We start from the raw sequence: 19,207 nt of genomic DNA, 5'->3' as shown, positions 1-19,207 counted from the left end.
AGCTTTCATTTGATATCCATATTGTATAAACTCTCTCTAGGGGTACACGGGCCCACGTTTTGGCCTATATCTGGAGACCCTATGCAAATTACCCTCTATTAAAGCACTCATCAACAGCTTTCATTTGTTATCCATATTGTATAAACACATTCTAGGGGAACCCGGGTCCACGTTTTGGCCTATATCTCGAGACCCTAATCACCAATAGGTATGAAAACTACCCTTTACTAAAGCACTCATCAACAGCCTTCATTTGATATCCATATTGTATAAACTCTGTCTAGGGGTACACGGGCCCAAGGTTTGGCCTATATCATGAGACCCTAGTCACCCAGGGGTATGCAAATTACCCTATACTAAAGCACTCATCAACAGCTTTCATTTGTTATCCATATTGTATAAACACTTTCTAGGGGTACCCGGGTCCACGTTTTGGCCTCAATCTCGAGACCCTAGTCACCAATAGGTATGAAAACTACCCTGTACTAAAGCACTCATCAACAGCTTTCATTTGTTATCCATATTCTGTAAACACATTCTAGGGGTACCAGCGTCCACGTTTTCGCTTATATCTCGAGACCCTAGTTACCGGCGGGTAAGAAAAATACCCCGTATCAAAGTACTCATAAACAGCTTCCATTAGATACCCATATTATACAAACATATCCCAGGATTACACAGATCCACGTTTTGATCTCAAGACCCTAGCCAGAACGGTATAAAAATTATCCTATGTCTGTCTCCTGGTTCCAAGCTACCCCTCCACCAATTTTCAGCCAAATATGTTCATCCGTTCCTTCCTCTTCAATCACTCTTTATTAAAAAAAGCGCATCAAAATCCGTTGCGTATTTTTAAAGGTTTAAGCATTTAAAGCAGGTATGCACCTTAGCGTTAAGCTAATCGTTTATCAAAAAATTTCCACCGTTTCCGTTGAAACACTTCGAAATAATATCGATAAAGAAATTATCAAGATAAATTTGTATCTCGTTTTTAACCGAAACGAAAAGCTTTCGTTAACGTTAAAAGCATTAACAAAAACGTGATGCTTTAATTTAATTTAATTTATTTGGATTAAAGTCGACACAGACGCAATGCGGTCGACTACTAAGATATATAAATCATAAAATTAATGTTAGAATTAAAAATATTTAAATTCAACCATACATAGGAAAGAAAGTACAAAATATCAGGCCAGACGTAACAGTATTGAATTATGCAACTCGGAAAATGAACATTCAAAACTGATGCAGTTATACAAGTTGTTGTAGTGCGAACACCAACTTCGCAGTGGATTATTTTTGGCAAAATTTTGCCGGCAAAGTGGTAAATAAAAAGGCACAAAGTGCCTGGACGTTCTACCAGGAACAGCAAAATTTAGTCGACTAACAAGATCAGATGAGTCGATATCGCCCATAATGAGCTTGTGAATTAACATTACCCCTAGTAAAGTTGGCAGATTTTCTAAAGTTGGCAGATTTATAAGGAGAAGCCTATTTCTATATGGTGGCAAATGCACACTAGAATCCCAGTTAAGACCACGTAGTGCAAATATAATGAATTGCTTCTGTACTGACTCAATACGCTTTATAAAGTTTTGATACCCTGGGCACCAGACACACGAACAATACTCTAAGATTGGTCGTACCAACGATGTGTAGAGGGTCTTAGTCAGATAGGGATCATTAAACTCCTTAGCCCATTGCTTCACAAAACCGAGTATACCCGTTGCTTTGCTTACCATTGATGAGATATGCGTATTAAAAGTCAGTTTAGGATCAAAAAGAACGCCTAGATCACTTACGACAGATATACGCTCCAAAGGCGTGCTGTTTAACGTATACGATGTCAAACTTGGCTTCACTCGGTGAAATGTCATTAGTTTACACTTCGAGCAATTCAAAACTAGTAAATTTGCAGTACACCAACATTGAAATGAGTCCAAGTCTGCCTGAAGAAACTCCACACGGGAAGACTCCGAAGGCAAGTATGAGTAACAAAGTTTAACATCATCCGCATACATAAGAGTTCGGGAATGTATGAGAGTTTGTGGTAAGTCATTTATAAACAAGGTAAAAAGTAACGGACCCAAATGACTACCCTGAGGCACACCAGACGTTACATCAAACAACCTAGCAAGGCTGTTTTTAAACAAAACTTGTTGAGTCCGATTCGCGAGATAGCTTTCGAGCCATGCAAGTAAATGCTTCGGAAATCCAAGTAAATCAAGTTTGTAAACTAAAAGCTCATGATTGACAGAGTCAAACGCTTTACTGAAGTCGGTATAGATCACATCCGTTTGCCTATTGTGTAAAAATCCATCCATTACAAAATAAGTAAACTCTAGCAAGTTGGTAGTAGTTGATCTACGCGGCACAAACCCATGCTGGCAGGGCGATAATATGGAGCTACACATGTGTTGAAGTTGACATGTAATAATTATTCGCTCAAATGTTTTGGGAATAGCTGAAAGCTTAGCTATACCTCTATAGTTCTCGATACTAGACCTACTACCTTTTTTGTGTAAAGGTATAATAAATGATTTCTTCCAAATCAATGGAAAAGTGGCAGATTCCACAGATAATTGGAATAATTTATGTATCGGCTCAGATAAGTTAACTGCACAATATTTGAGTACACAACTAGGAACACCATCTGGACCCGGAAAAAAAATCGGTTTCAAACCGAGAAGGCTCTGAAGAACAGTATTCTTATCAATTACTGGATTAGGAATGCATTTAAAACTTTCCAAGTTGTAGGAGTGTTGACCGGGTTGAAAACGTTTAGATGAGTAGGTCGACCTGAAGAATTCTGCAAATAATTCCGCAATATCATTATCAGAACTAGCATTCTTGCAACCAAAAGAAAAAGTAGCTGGAAAACCAGATGTTTTCCTCTTGGAATTAACAAAACTGTAAAATCTTTTCGGATTGTTGAAAAATTTAAATTTACAACTGCTTAAGTACAACTTATAACATTGTTGGTTTAGACAATAAAAGTTGCAACGAGCAACCGAATATTTAGAAAAATCGGCAGACGATCCTGATCTCTTGAAACGTTTACAAAGCCTAGATTTAACATTATTGAGTTTAATAAGTTGTCTTGTGAACCAAGGTGGTTTACTTGTTCCAGCACTAACATATCGAAGGGGGACACAGCTTTCAAAGAAGCCATCAAGAATACCGTAAAATAATGAAGTCGCTGAGTCGACGTCATTACTCGAATAAAGATCTGACCAGTCATGTGTAGCAATCAATTCGTTGAGTTTTAGGAAGTCCGCCTTATAAAAACATCTTGAGCGGGATCGAGATTTTAATTTTGTAAAGCACAGCTCCATAGGAGGCTGAATAATATCAATTGCTATTTCAAGCGTAGGATGTAAGGGATCTTCTGGAAAAGATAAAGGAGAAATACGATTGAGAGCAATCCCTCACTGATTCATCCACAAATACCAGGTCAAGAATCTTGTTTTTACATTTTAAAACATTGTTGATCTGTACGAGAGATGTATCTAAAATATTCTTAACGAAATCATGCTGACAGGTGGGAGTCAAAGTGTTTGAGTCGCTCAAGCTAATCCAATTTACCGAGGGTAAGTTGAAATCACCAAGAACGACTAAGCGATCTTTGTCTCGCAACTGAGAGTACAAGTTTCGAATAGCTAAATTATGGCAATTGTAAACATACATATCCGACCGGGGCGGAATATATGAGCAACAAATATATAAGTTAAAACATCGCATTGAAATCTTTACTGCTATAAACTCAATATCAAATGCGTTGTCCGACAACAGCAACTCGGATGAAAGACTTTAGTCCATAGCAATAAGAACAACGCCTGCTCTAGATATACGATCACACCGGTAAACGACGTCAGGTCAGGTTTTAACCAGGTCTCGGTGAAAGCAACAACCTGCGCTGTAAAAGCGAAACTGTTAAGAAAAAAGGTATTTAATTTAGATCGTAAACCACGAACATTTTGGTAATGAACGACTATAGAAAGTGAGTCGGTGACTACTTTTTTGCTGTAAACGCGGTGAAGGTAATAGAGTTGTTTGGCACTATATTGGTATTTCTCTTGTACAAATGCACCACAGAATGCTCCGGCCAAAAAGAACTGTCAAGAACACTATCAACATAAAGGTGTGGCACAGTTATTTTAAAAGATGAAATTTCCCTTTCATATTTAAAGTTAAATTTGAAAACTTCAACACTAGAATTATTAATATTAAGTTTAGAGCATATATAATTTGAAATATCGTCGACAGTCAATGAAGCATGCAACCGAGAAACAAAAATTACTCTGCGAGGCGGAACGGCAGTCACCTCCCTAGGACCAACAGGTTGCACCATGGAAACTGTTGAAGCAGAAATAGATGTTGATGTAGATGCAGAAGTTGACGTAGATGCAGGTGATGAGCCCACTGTCGAAGCAGAAATTGATGTTGAAGTTGATGTAGATGCAGAAGTTGATGTAGATGCAGCTGACGAACCCACTGTGGTCGACTTCTTACGACGTTTGCTAACACCTGTACGTTTGCCTTTATTACCCTCATCAACATACTGTGACTCAACAGCATGCTTTATGTTATTGGTTTTTAATGTAGTATTGTTTGCGATTTTGTTGTGCGTGTCATTGTTGTTATTATTTTTAACTTAAGAAGAAGCATAGGTACTAGCTTTAGCGCGACCAATGCTGTTGACCACCGCTTTAGACACAGGAGCAGAATTTATCTCATTAATATTTAATGATGTACTATGTATGTTAGAATGTGTTGATGAAGCGCCATGAAGATGAGTGTCAGACAAAGGGCGAAAACGAAAGCTGTTCAAAGGCAATGGCTGTTTAACATTAAACTTCGCAAAATCTTCTCTCAAGACTTTCACATCATTTGCTACAGCAGTGTTGTTGTCATAAAGGTATTTAAAATCAGAGCGAATCTCTGCTTGTCAATCGCTAATTTGAGCACGCAAACGATGGCCATCTTCGAGTGATAACTTCAGTGCGGTTATGACCTCTGCATTCTTAGCTTTAAGCAGGTTAATTTCACTCACTAAAGATACTAGTGTTTGTTCAATATTAACATTATTAACAACACTTCGCTCATAATCATTGTTTACAGTATCGACAATTGAGTCATTGCACAGCGCAGACAAATCAATTACTGTATTTTCAGTTGTATTTATTGTTGATGTAGCACTGACAGTGGGGGGTGGCGAGCGAATAGAGCGACGTCGTTCACATGCACAAACCTTGCAATAGAAAGCACTATTGGTTTCACTGAAATATTCGAGATCAGTAGGCAAAACACCGGTACAATTCAAATGAAAAAGTTCACTGCACTTAGCGCATTGAATTTTAGGTTGACCGCGATTGACCCTATTTCCTCAAATACACGGCATTTTGTATTAGGTATTGAACTAAAGCAAAAACAATCAAAAATGATTTAAAATTTACAAAAATACAAGCGAGCGCTTAGAAACACGTCCGAACAGCGCGAACTATATAAATAAAAAATTTATGTTTCAATTTTGCTGGCAATGCTATAGCCATGGTGAAGCCGTAAGGTGGTAACAGCGAGCGGACATACACACACAAACTCCATGTAGTTTGTTTGTGTAATTCGTTGGTGGTAATGTCAAAAATACTCTGAGAAATGTTCGTACTGTCAAAATTCATGAGAAAAGTTGCAATCAGCTTGGATAATGCTTTCACCATTAATGACTCCGCCATCAATCAGCTTTGCCAGCATAGTTTGAAATTAATAATCAACATAAACGATTTGATTTCGTTTTGATATGGCAGAAAACGATACCAAATCATTTCGTTAATTTGACGTTCTTAACGTTAATAAACGAAACGAAATGACTTTGTTTCGTTTATTAACGTTAATTATCGTAACGAAATGATATCGGTTCGTTGGTTAAGCATGCCTGATTCAAAGGGACATAGGGACAGAAAAAGCGACTTTGTTTTATACTATGTAGTGATGTACATCCATACATACCTATAAGCCTACGCCCGAAGATAAATAAAGCAGCGAATGCTATATATGTACGTATGTGTGTGTCGCATCATCCTCACTCAAAAGCAATTAGCGCGAACAGTTCACAGCGAACAACCATACAAACACATTTTTTGGTAAAAATAATACTCTTGTTTAAACAATTTGGCTGATATAAGAAAGGAATCAAGTTTTTTTTTTGATGCAGATCGAAGGTAAATAGTTCAAAGTTTTACCGAAAAGTAGATTTTTTTAAATCCGTCCATCCCTTTATGAGTTATAGCTGTGTAAACAAAAATTTTATGATTTTTTACTTCATTTTGGCAATTTGCCACGCATATATCTTCAAATTATATTAACTGTACCATCTCACGTAGCTAAGCTTTCAAGTGCAAAAAAACCGTTTTAAAATCGGAGCATTCTGTGTGAAGTTATGTGCATACATGTCATTTAGCGACTTTATTTTATAAGGTTTAATAGATATATCTCAGAAAAATTCTAAAATATCTTACCGAAAAGCTGAAAATTTTCTTGAAAATTCGCGAAATTTTCCCGAATTTTCTAAAAAGTCTTAAGTGTATATTTGGATTTAGCGAGATTATCTCAACTGCAATTTTATACTACAGAATATAAAAATCTCAAATCAGGAAAACCGGTCGATTCTAAAAGCGAAGTGCTTCCTCTTGACCCTTTCTTAGATAAGAATGACATCATAAGGACTGATGGTCGCTTACGGGCGTCTCTTGACTTACCCTATAACGAACGCCATCCAATCATCTTACCATACAAATGCAAATTGTCTCGCATTTTAGTACAGTTTATCCACGACATCTCTTTGCATGGGGAAAATGAACTAATGGTTAGGCTTATTAAAACCCAATACTGGATTCCTAGGGTTAAAAATATGATACAGTCCATAATTCACAGCTGTAAGGTCTGCCCGATCTATAAGAAGCGGGTACAAACCCAACCTCAGGAACGTACCACATTTTCCCGACCATTTACCAACACTGGGGTAGATTTTGTATTTATTTATTTATTTGTTTAAGTCTATGAATTTTAATCCTTACAGACTATGATACAATGAAAATTTAAAAAATACTTATGCCTAAAAGTAATCGGTTTACTTAGAAAGCAGACTTCAAAATACTCATAAATTCAGCTCTTTGTATAGAAAAATCAAGAGCAGCGGAATTACTTATTGAGTTAAGCTCCCGAATAGCACGCGTAATGGGAGCATTACCAACGTAATTCGTTCTGAAATAATCGTAATAAAATGGAAAGGAATTTCTGAGAGATCTTTGGAGAACATTAAATCGAATCCTTTCCAGCAAATAAGGGCAATCAATGTAGCCATTAATAACATTATACATGAATGACAAGCACAGTATAGATCTACGATTTTCCAAAGACTTGAGGCTTAAAAGTAAAAGACGTGCAGAGTAGGAAGGAATCGGCTCCGAAAAGTTTACCGGCCGAAGGGCATATTTAAGGAAAATTTTGTGAATTCTCTCAATTCTAAAAATGGCCGTTTGGTTTCTTGGTCTCCAAATGAAGACAGCATATTCAATATGAGATCTAACGAATGACGTGTAGAGCAGCTTAAAGGTATAGGGGTCTGAGGATTTTGAAGCATTGCGCCGTACAAATCCGAGCATAGAATATTCTTTCGATGTTACGTAGTTAATGTGATTAATGAAAGAAAATCTTTTGTCAAAAACGACACCCAGGTATTTAATCACATCAACACATTGAAGTTCACAGTTAGATATACTGTATTTTGTAGACAAATTGTTAGTTGATTTTGAATAAACTATTTGGAAGCATTTTTGCGTATTTAAAGAGAGACAGGAATTCAGGCACCATTGGTGAAGCTAGCTAATTTATATTTATTATTTATATCATCCTGCAGCTTTATGGCATCTTCTTGCGATTTAATAGCTGAGAATATTTTTACGTCATCTGCATAAAGTAAACACTGTGCAAACGAAAAACAACTGCTGCTGTCATTAATAAATAATATAAATAAAAGTGGGCCTATTATACTTCCCTGAGGAACGCCATAAGTCGCAACGAACGGACTAGACATTTTCCCATCAATGGTAACAACGCAGTGTCTATTACTTAAATAAGAACGAATCCACAAAATAACCGTTGAATGAAAACCGATACTGCTTAATTTATTTATCAGAACTGTGTGCTGTAGTCCAGCAGAGAAATAATCTACACAGTATTCGCTAAAAACAGCAAGATTTGAAACCGTGGACCTATCAGCAACAAACCCGTGCTGGTGGGGTTATATAAGGGATTTAACAGCAAAACTCAACTTGGCATTCACAGCATGCTCAAAAATTTTAGAAATTGTGGACAGCTTGGATATTGGTCTATAGTTACGCACATCGTTCTTATTTCCACATTTGAAAACGGGCGTAATCGAGGTGAGCTTCCAATCATCGATGAACGTCCCAGATGATAATGATTTGTTGAAAATCAGAGTCAACGGATAGACCAAGGCTGGACAGTTTTTTAACAAGACTGAAGAAACCCCATCAACGTCAGTTTGGGATGAGGATTTAAGTATAATAATAGCCTTACTAACATCCTCACAGGAGAGAGTAAGCGTACCGAAGTTCAGGATACTAACGGCATCCAATAAAAAATCAACCGCTTTATTATTATCATCCTGAGAAAAATTTGACCTAAAAAACTCAGCAAATAAGTTCGCTGCCTCGCACGAATTAAAATTGAACGTTAATCTGCTATCTGAAGTATACGACGCATAATAATAAAAACTACAAGTAATGACCAGGGGTAGGTGATGCCTATCCTTGGGAATAACTGCATTAAAGCATTCGCTGACTTCACAATTAATGTTGTCACTTATAAATACTAGATCCAATAATCTATTTAGGGCATTACCACTTTTACTAATTTGCTTTAAATTGAGACTCAATAAATTATCAATGAAATACAGTTCGTGATTCAAAGAAAGATTATTAGGTGTGAGACCATAACTAGAAACATTTGTTGACCAGTGAATATTACAAAGGTTGAAGTCTCCAAGCACGCAGAGGTGGTCATCATTAAGGTTTCGTAAACCAACAGAGATTATGTTATCAGCATGTGCTTTGTATACATCAAATGCGCTGCCTGGTGGAACATACGAGGCAGGCAGATATAGGGAGCCTTGTGCACCAGAACCAGAACTATTTATACACACGCAGATTTGGTCAAGTAGCGAGTCGTCATTTTTGAGCGAAAATAAAAATGAACGCAGCTGGCGCTTGACAGCAATTAAAACACCACCACCGCGAATGCAACCAGTTTTCCGAGCATCCCGATCCTTGCGATAGACATTGAAAAGATTTGAGTCAAATAACTCACTATCAAAAAATTTTTCATTGAGCCATGTCTCGATGAAGACAAAGATATCATAATCCATTGCGCACTAAAATTATACACAAGATCAGACTTGGTTCTCATGCCAGATACATTGTGAAAATATATCCTTAAGTCGTTATTGCTGTTATTAGCGGGACGATTTCTCCCTACTATATGCGAGGAGGCTTTTTGTGAGCCTTCCGAAAAAACTGAAAAGGCTTCACCGTAACATTAGTCGACCAAATTTCGGAGCTGAGCAATTTGTCAAATGATGACTCAGGGACTCCCAAATTGAAGCTAACTCTATTCAGATTTGCCAACGCAACATCTTTTTTTACTAGCTTCGTACAACTTAATGCGGTTTTATTTAAATTAGCTTGCCTAGCCACATATTCAATTATATTATCTTCAGTTACAGATGGCGAAAAAGACGATATATGTAGCCATTTGTAACGATCAGCAACCACCAGATCGCTCGATGCGTTAGATCCTCTAATAAGAATTCAAGAATTAGTATTTTTCATTTTAGTTCTAGTTTTAGACACATTTGCCCCCTGTCCATCATCCTTAATAGACGCATGAGTGGATGAAGAAGAAGCCGAAATATCCGTCATTGGCACGGCCGTAATTATGGATGCATACGTATTGCGAGAATTATTTGAAGTTGAAATAACACTCTGAGGCAGTACTAATATTTGAGGTAGCACTAATCGATATTACAGATGATTGAGGATTCATAGGCACTGACGTCACAACACTAGGCGTTGAAGTTTTAGTAGTGCAAGCAGCAGCACTAGCCGATAGTACGGATGGTTGGGCACTCACTGGCACTGACGTCACAACATTATTATTTATTGTATCCGCATGCACTGACGTCACAAAACTAGGCGACGTGATTGTAATGGCAAAAGCAGCAGCATCAACAGCAACAGGCGAGCGAGCATTCTCATGCACTGACGTCACAACGTTCGTTGTATTGGAAGTATTTGATATGTTAGCACTCTCATTAGTTGTGGGTGGCTGATGAGAGGGATTACCATTCCACACATCGGCATTATTCATGACTTGTTTAACTGCGACTTTTGCACGACCATTCGACATCAAAAGTTATCGAGGTAGAGAGTGCCGTATTTCAAAAGTTTATGCCTATCTGTTTGTCTGCTTTAGTACGAAAGCCATACATTTGGAAGCCACAACCGACTTCAGCACCCAATCCTTCTTTGCGGCATTCTCAAGGTTTATTGTCAGGAGAGGATGCCCAAAAAATGTCTACTCCGACAATGGAACTAACTTTGTCGAAGCCTCACGATCTCTGAAATTTGAATTTAAGGCATTTATAGCAGATTCGCGTGAGAATGCATTGTCTAAATACGCTCATCAACTTCTGCAATGGCATTTCATTCCCACCGCCTCTTCACATATGGGAGGTCTGTGGGAAGCAGGAGTAAAAAGTTTCAAAAGCCACTTTCGAAAAGTGGCATCTGGGTATAAATATACTTTCGAGGAATTTTCAACCCTACTCTGCCGAATAGAGGCTTGCCTCAACTCGCGACCATTAAGCCCGTCGTCAAGCGAGTCGACCGACTTAGAACCCCTAGTCCCTGGTCATTTCCTGGTGGGCGGACATCTTCTCGCCCCGCCGGAAATAGATTCCAATGAGAATCCTGCTTCCATAGTAAATAGGTGGCATAAACTAAAGGCTTGGCATCAAACCTTTTACAAAAGATAGAAAAGAGAGTATCTCTAAGAGATGAAAAAGCGAGTTAAATGGAAACACCCGAAAGCCAACATTGAAAGAAGACAATCTCGCTCCAAATGAATGGAGGCTGGGTCAGGTAGTCAAACTACACCCCGGATCAGACGACCTTGTTAGAGTAGTTGACAGCGCGACTGAAAAAGGTCAAATCACAAAGCCTTTGGCTAAACTGTTTTTCTTCCCCCCGCCATTGACACAAGTGGCGAAATATCCACTGATGGTGAAGCCGAATCTGAAAATTAAGACATTCCACTTCGTCAAAATAGGTAATGCCACTTCTAATTATCGGCGTACAAAATAAAAAACTTTTATTTCAAAATTAAAAAGGCAAAAGTCAACAAAGGGGTGCAGATAGCAAATATATCCGTCAAAAAATGAAAACTAAAAACGAAATATCTGAAAAATAACCTATATGCCCAGCGAAAACATATAAAATATATCAATAAACTACAAAACTAACTACACGCAAATTACCACATACAAACTATGTCAGCCATCTTGTTCCTAAATACAAAACGGTTTAATATTGTTTCAGATAGGTTCGCGAGTTTGAATCGAGCTCAAGGCCTAACAATAATTATTTTATCATTATTATTGTTGTAATATATTTTTTCTCAATTGAAAAAATTTTAAATTAGAATAGAAGAAAGAAAAAATTTAGACAACTACCAAAGCTCGTTGTATAGATCCATTTCGGGAACAGCTAAATTCCTTCATCGGCAACTTTTAGGCACCGCTGCTGTAACCATTCAGCCATTACAGCGGTTTTTTGTTTGTCTTCATTATTCCTACTTCAAATCTGGTTCCTGCCAATTGATATTCACAGCACTGCGACATCTGTTACAGAATATTTGTGAAAATTGGACTTTGTTTTTATGGCGAGGATGCCATAGTGTCATATTTTATTGACTATTTTTCCCCGTGCTCTGGGATGTATTAACAATTTTTGTTGTTTCAGATAGATAACAGTCCGACTACAATAACTTGACAAAGCTTTGGTTAACACAACCTGCATAATTCATTACCACGTTAATTTATCATGTTAAGCCAAGTTGGTGTAATTGGACTAACTACATTAGAAAAACAACGACATATATTGCAAATTTTGCTAATGAGTTCACTAATTTTGTACAAAAAACAAAAAAAAAAAAATTCTGATGAAAAACCAATTAGTAGATATCAAACGATATCATTAAAACTACTCAGTTGAGAGTGCAAATAATGCCTTGCATTGAGTTTTACACAATGGTTCTTAACCATTGCATGGAAAAATTTGTTTAGTGTAGTTTTACATTACACTAACGAAAATACAGATGTGCATTACTACGTGAATGGAAATAAACAAAATCCACATTCTTAGTAAGTGCACTTCTTTCTATCCAATATTAATAATATTTTTTCAGTTTAATTGCTTTCCTTATTTGTCATAATAACTCACAGCATTTTTTGTTGGGTATTATGAGATAAGGAAAAGCACTACAACAACAAAATTGCAATTAACTCTGCAAAAGAAACTCATCTTCAAAACTGATCGCTTCTTCGATCATTGCTGGTTTTTCTAGCGCAAAACTAGAAAGAATCCTTAATACACTTTTCATAAAACATCTTACATTATTCCGGGATATAATCGGCATACATATATTTGTTTGATCTTCTTCATTGATTGGCAAAACCTTTAAACCATTCTTTTTGGGGTGGTACAATACTCCGGCGTGCAACTACGTGTGGACTGCTCAAGGACTTCATATTAATTCGCATAATCTGAAAAGAAAAGAATACTTGAAGTTATTAAAATGATTAATTTGACCAAATTATGAAATTTTACAACTTGCTATTACTTACCATCATCATGTTTATTATGTAGTGACATTATTTTTCTTTCATTTGTCATTATTTCATTTTCTTTCACTTCAAATTCGCCGTGTGGTGTTGCCATATCAGAAAAATAAATGAACACCACTTTTCAGTATGCGTGTTCCTGAGGCACATCACAGCCAACCATTTTTTTTCATAAATTTTCACAATTAAATATTTCATGAATATGATTCCTTTTGTAAAAATAACCACGAATGACATATGAAATATGGAAAACCGCGAGAAGTTAAGAAATATTTAGCAAAAGTTTATGTCGAATACTACAAAAACTAGCAAAAAAATGGGTGGCAGGAATCTTGTGACAAAAGTAGTCACAAAAATAAAGAATAAAGCTACAAACTTTCGATTATGCTCGAAATAACAAATTTTCGATTGTAGCCCAAATTCCAAGTTTTCGGCCTTAGCACCGAAAGGGGAAAATAATTGCGATTAGACTTTAATAAGTGTTAGTTTCCACTTATAATTACAATTCAGGAACCCGAAATTCGATGTATAGGGAAAATAAAATGCACTCAATGGAGCTTTATGGAAGTGATCACTAACCAGTTGATCAACGGCTTTGAGCCCTAACCGCGGTCATCTCTTTTCTCCATTGAAAATACATTACTGCCCATACGGCGAGTTTCCCCGCCATGTAGTTGCCAGCCACATAAGGGCATGTAAGGGGGTCAATATAATTCTACGAAATAACTGAAAATTATTAAAGCGTTCGCCATCCAACCAAAATTAATTTAATAAGGTATTTGTTTAACCGGCTTTAGGTCCAATTTTTAGTATTAAAACACCAAAAATTGTTTCTTCTTTAGTTTACCAATATATTTCGGTTACACACGTTAACCGTCTTCAGGGCTTTGAACTATAAACAAATTACATAAACATAAAATAAAAATACAATTTACATAAACAACTAAACAAACATGAACATTTCTCTACATACATTATTTTACACGTCTTCGCTGTTTAACGTGGAGTTAGTCACTGTACGCATATTGGTTATCAAGTGTTTGTAGTAGCTCGCGCAGTTATCAATGTCCGTTTTGTAATTTATTCGTATGTTAGTCGGTGTGTTTAAAATATAAACCACTTCTAAAGTCAATCTCTTATTATATTGTTTCTCTTCCTGAAGTATTGTTGTTTGGTTAAAGTTCGGAGAGTGGTTTTTCGTCGTACAGTGTGTCATAAGTGCTGTTTTATGGTGAGTTGTTTCGTGGCAATGTTTAAAGTCTGATTTATGTTGGGCTAGTCGAGTTTTTAATTTCGCTTTGGTTGTGCCCACATATATATTATTGCACGATTCCATGTCATTTTCATTACATGGTATTTTATATATCACATTGCTTCTATTCGTCTGAGTTACTTTAGATCTTGTTCTGTTGAATACATTTTTTAATGTGTTAATTGGCCTGTGCGCTATTCTAACTTTTTCTTTATTATAACAATTCGAGTTTCCTAAGAGCTCTGATAAATTTGGTACATAAGATAATGATTTGAAAATTTCAGGTTTTTGTGATTCCCGTTGACTAGCTTGTGATGTACATCTTTTAATTAGGGTATTTGATTTATTTTCAGGAAAATCTTGACTTTCTAATAATACTTTTGCTTCTTCTTTGACCTCTTCGTGGTAAGCGCCATCTGATATATTTAGCATACGTCGTATACAGCCCATTGCTGTATTCATTATCATTGTCTTTGGGTGTTTAGAATGAAAGTTAATGATTCGTCCTGTAGATTTAGGTTTCTTATACCACTTTAACTTCAATTGGTTGCCTCGACGAATAATAATTGAGTCAAGATATGGCAATTTTCCGTCGTCTTCGAGCTCCGTTGTGAACTTTATATGTTTGTTATAGGAAACTAATGCGCCAAGTGTGTTTTGTACCTCATCTTCATTTAATATGGCGAATAGGTCGTCCACGTACTTTGTGACTAATCTTGGTACTCTTGTTAACTTTTTCATTGTATTCTCCAACAACTCCTTCATCACGATATCTGCAATCACTGGTGAGGTCGGTGATCCCATTGGCAACCCTTTCAGCTGGGTGTAAATTTTATCATTAAATTTGAAATATCGATTTTCTTCGATGCAAAATTTTAACATTTCTATAAACATTTTCTTTGGTAGTTTCGTATTCTTATCTATTATCGTCCATTTTCTTATTATGATGTCAAGTGCTAGTTGGGTTGGTATACTGGGTAACAGGGAAATTACGTCAAATGATAAGTCTAGTGTATTTTTTATGTTATAACTCGAGTTTTCCGTAACATTTTTTAAAATATCCGCTATATATTTGCACAGGTTGTGTGCTGGAGATCCGACGGCGGAACATATCGGCCTGAGTGGGGTTCCATGCTTATGTGTTTTTGGAAGTCCATAAATCCGTGGAGGTAGTGCCGTGGTTGTGGTGAGTTTATTTTTCTCGACTTTTGTGATTACATCCATTCTGTACATTTTATCCACTATGTTATTATTTTTGCTTTGAAGCCTCGCTGTTGGGTCCTGTCTCTGAATTCTGTACATTGTCAAGTCTATATCATTCATTTTGTTTCATAGCCATTTACATTCATTGCCACTGTTTGGTTTCCCTTGTCCGATGATAATGTAAATGACTATGAAAACAAAATGAATGATATATTAAAAGACGGGGGCAAATTACCTTATCTGGACTCCATTATAATAAAAGAAGGTAACCAGCTAAAATTACGGTGGTATGAGAAACAAACAGCGTCTGGACGAATCATCAATTTTAACTCTAAACATCCTAAAACGATGATCATGAATACAGCAATGGGCTGTATACGACGCATGTTAAATATATCTGACAAAACTTACCACAAGGAGATTACGGACGAAATGAAATATTTATTAAAACAAAATGACTTCCCAGACAACATTATAAACTCCCTAATTAAAAGATCAAAATACAATATTCAGCATCAAATTCAAGACAAACCCAAACTATTCAAATCGGTAACTTACGTACCCCATTTATCTGAACGCTTAATGGTGTCAGATTGCTACGACAAAGAGAAAATAAAAATATCTCACAAGCCTACAAGTACCCTTAAAAACATATTTAACAGAACTAAGTCAAAAATACCGGAAATGGATAAAAGTAATGTCATTTATAAAATCCCATGTAATGGAAACCAGAAAGAGCTGTGCAACAAGGTATACGTTGGTACAACCAAATCAAAATTAAAAACGCGATTGGCACAGCACAAATCAGACACCAACCAAACAATGCCAAAATTCTTTTACACATAAAACTGCGCTAATGGCACACTGTGCATCGAGCGGACACTCTCCCAATTTCGCTAAAGCATCCATCTTACAGCAAGAAGCAAATTATTCCAAGCGTTTCTCACTTGAAATGTTACACATTATAAACACTCCGCCAAATATACGACTGAACTACAAGACTGGCACGGACAACGTCGCGCATATTTACAGACATTTAATTACAAATAAAGTAGTAACAAACTCCACGCCTAAGCAAGAGGACGTGTAAATTAATATTTTGCAGTTTATATCCCTGAGGACGGTTACCGCGGAGTAACCGAAATATATCGGATTTTTAAAGAAGACTTGTGTTAATTTTTTAATTGACCTCGAGCCGGCAAAAATATATATTATATTAAAAGACTTGACAATGTACAGAATTCAGAGGCAGGATCCAACAGCGAAGCTTCAAAGCAAAAATAATAACATAGTTGATAAAATGTACAGAATGAATGTAATCACAAAAGTCGAGAAAAATAAACTCACCACAACAACGGCACTACCTCCACGGATTTATGGACTTCCAAAAACACATAAGCAAGGAACCCCACTCAGGCCGATATGTTCCGGTGTCGGATTTCCGGATGTAATCACAAAAGTCGAGAAAAATAAACTCAACACAACCACGGCACTACCTCCACGGATTTATGGACTTCCAAAAACACATAAGCAAGAACTTTAACCCACTCAGGCCGATATGTTCCGCCGTCGGATTTCCAGCACACAACCTGTGCAAATATATAGCGGATATTTTAAAAAATGTCACGGTAAACTCGGTTTATAAAATAAAAAATACACTAGACTTCAAAGAAAAAATAAACAACTCGTAAATCTATGACGATGAAAGACTAATATCATTTGACGTAATTTCCCTGTTTCCCAGTATACCAACCCAACTAGCACTTGACATCATAATAAGTAAATTGACGATAATAGAAAAGCATACGAAACTACCAAAGAAAATGTTTATAGAAATTTTAAAATTTTGCATCGAAGAAAATCGATATTTCAAATTTAATGATAAAATTTACACCCAGCTGAAAGGGTTGTTGCCAATGGGATCACCAACCTCACCAGTGATTGCAGATATCTTGATGGATGAGTTGTTCGAGAATACAATGAAAAAGTTAACAAGAGTACCAAGATTAGTCACAAAGTACGTGGACGACCTTTTCGCCATAATAAATTAAGATGAGATACAAAACACACTTGACGCATTAAATTCCTATAAATAAATAAATGTAAGGCGCGATAACCTCCGAAGAGATCTAAGGCCGAGCTTGTCTTCCAATTTGCGTCGTGCTCCTCTTGATTTTTCCCTACAAATTGGCCGGACGGGACCTACATGTTTTATGCCGACTCCGAACGGCATCTGCAAGGCAGATGAGTTTTCACTGAGAGCTTTTCATGGCATAAATACAATCGGAGCGCTTGCCAGACACTGCCGAGGGGCGACCCCGCTTACAAAAATTTTCTTCTAATTGAAAAATCTTATTTCTAAAATTTTGATGTTACTTTGCCCGGGAGTTGATCCCAGGGCATACGGTGTGATAGGCGGAGCACGCTACCATCACACCACGGTGGCCGCCATTATAACAAACATATAAAGTTCACAACGGAGCTCGAAGACGACGGAAAATTGCCATATCTTGACTCAATTATTATTCGTCGAGGCAACCAATTGAAGTTAAAGTGGTATAAGAAACCTACATCTACAGGACGAATCATTAACTTTCATTCGAAACACCCAAAGACAATGATAATGAATACAGCAATGGGCTGTATACGACGTATGCTAAATATATCAGATGACGCTTACCACGAGGAGGTCAAAGAAGAAGCAAAAGTATAATTAGAAAGTCAAGATTTTCCTGAAAATAAATCAAATACCCTAATTAAAAGATGTACATCACAAGCTAGTCAACGGGAGTCACAAAAACCTGAAATTTTCAAATCATTATCTTATGTACCAAATTTATCAGAGCGCTTAGGAAACTCGAATTGTTATAATAAAGAAAAAGTTAGAATAGCGCACAAGCCAATTAACACATTAAAAAATGTATTCAACAGAACAAAATCTAAAGTAACTCAGGCGAATAGAAGCAATGTGATATATAAAATACCATGTAATGAAAATGACATGGAATCGTGCAATAATATATATGTGGGCACAACCAAAGCGAAATTAAAAACTCGACTAGCCCAACATAAATCAGACTTTAGACATTGCCACGAAACAACTCACCATAAAACAGCACTTATGACACACTGTAAGACGAAAACCCACTCTCCGAACTTTAACCAAACAACAATACTTCAGGAAGAGAAACAATATAATAAGAGATTGACTTTAGAAGTGCTTCATATTTTAAACACACCGACTAACATACGAATGAATTACAAAACGGACAGCGCGAGCTACTACAAACATTTGATAACCAATATGCGTACAGTGACTAACTCCACGTTAAACAGCGAAGACGTGTAAAATAATGTATGTAGAGAAATGTTCATGTTTGTTTAGTTGTTTATGTAAATTGTATTTTTATTTTATGTTTCTGTAATTTGTTTATAGTTCAAAGCCCTGAAGACGGTTAACGTGTGTAACCGAAATATATTGGTAAACTAAAGAAGAAACAATTTTTGGTGTTTTAATACTAAAAATTGGACCTAAAGCCGGTTAAACAAATACCTTATTAAATTAATTTTGGTTGGATGGTAAACGCTTTAATAATTTTCAGTTATTTCGTAGAATTATATTGACCCTCTTACATGCCCTTATGTGGCTGGCAACTACTTGGCGGGGAAACTCGCCGTATGGGCAGTAATGTCAATGGAGAAAAGAGATGACCGCGGTTAGGGCTCAAAGCCGTTGATCAACTGGTTAGTGATCACTTCCATAAAGCTCCATT

The 19,207-nt window shown here is 36.7% G+C and overlaps 1 protein-coding gene across 10 annotated transcripts in view; it reads left to right on the top strand.

The window, feature by feature from the left end:
- Nucleotides 1-19,207, top strand: part of CaMKII (Calcium/calmodulin-dependent protein kinase II) — a 3,892,153-nt gene that overhangs the window by 2,233,866 nt on the left and 1,639,080 nt on the right. The gene's annotated exons all lie outside the window — the stretch shown is intronic.

The sequence above is a fragment of the Eurosta solidaginis genome, chromosome X (assembly GCF_040869045.1).
Source record: "Eurosta solidaginis isolate ZX-2024a chromosome X, ASM4086904v1, whole genome shotgun sequence".
Lineage (NCBI taxonomy): Eukaryota > Metazoa > Arthropoda > Insecta > Diptera > Tephritidae > Eurosta > Eurosta solidaginis.
Note: the sequence above shows the minus strand (reverse complement) of the source record. Positions and strands in the feature narration are given on the sequence as shown.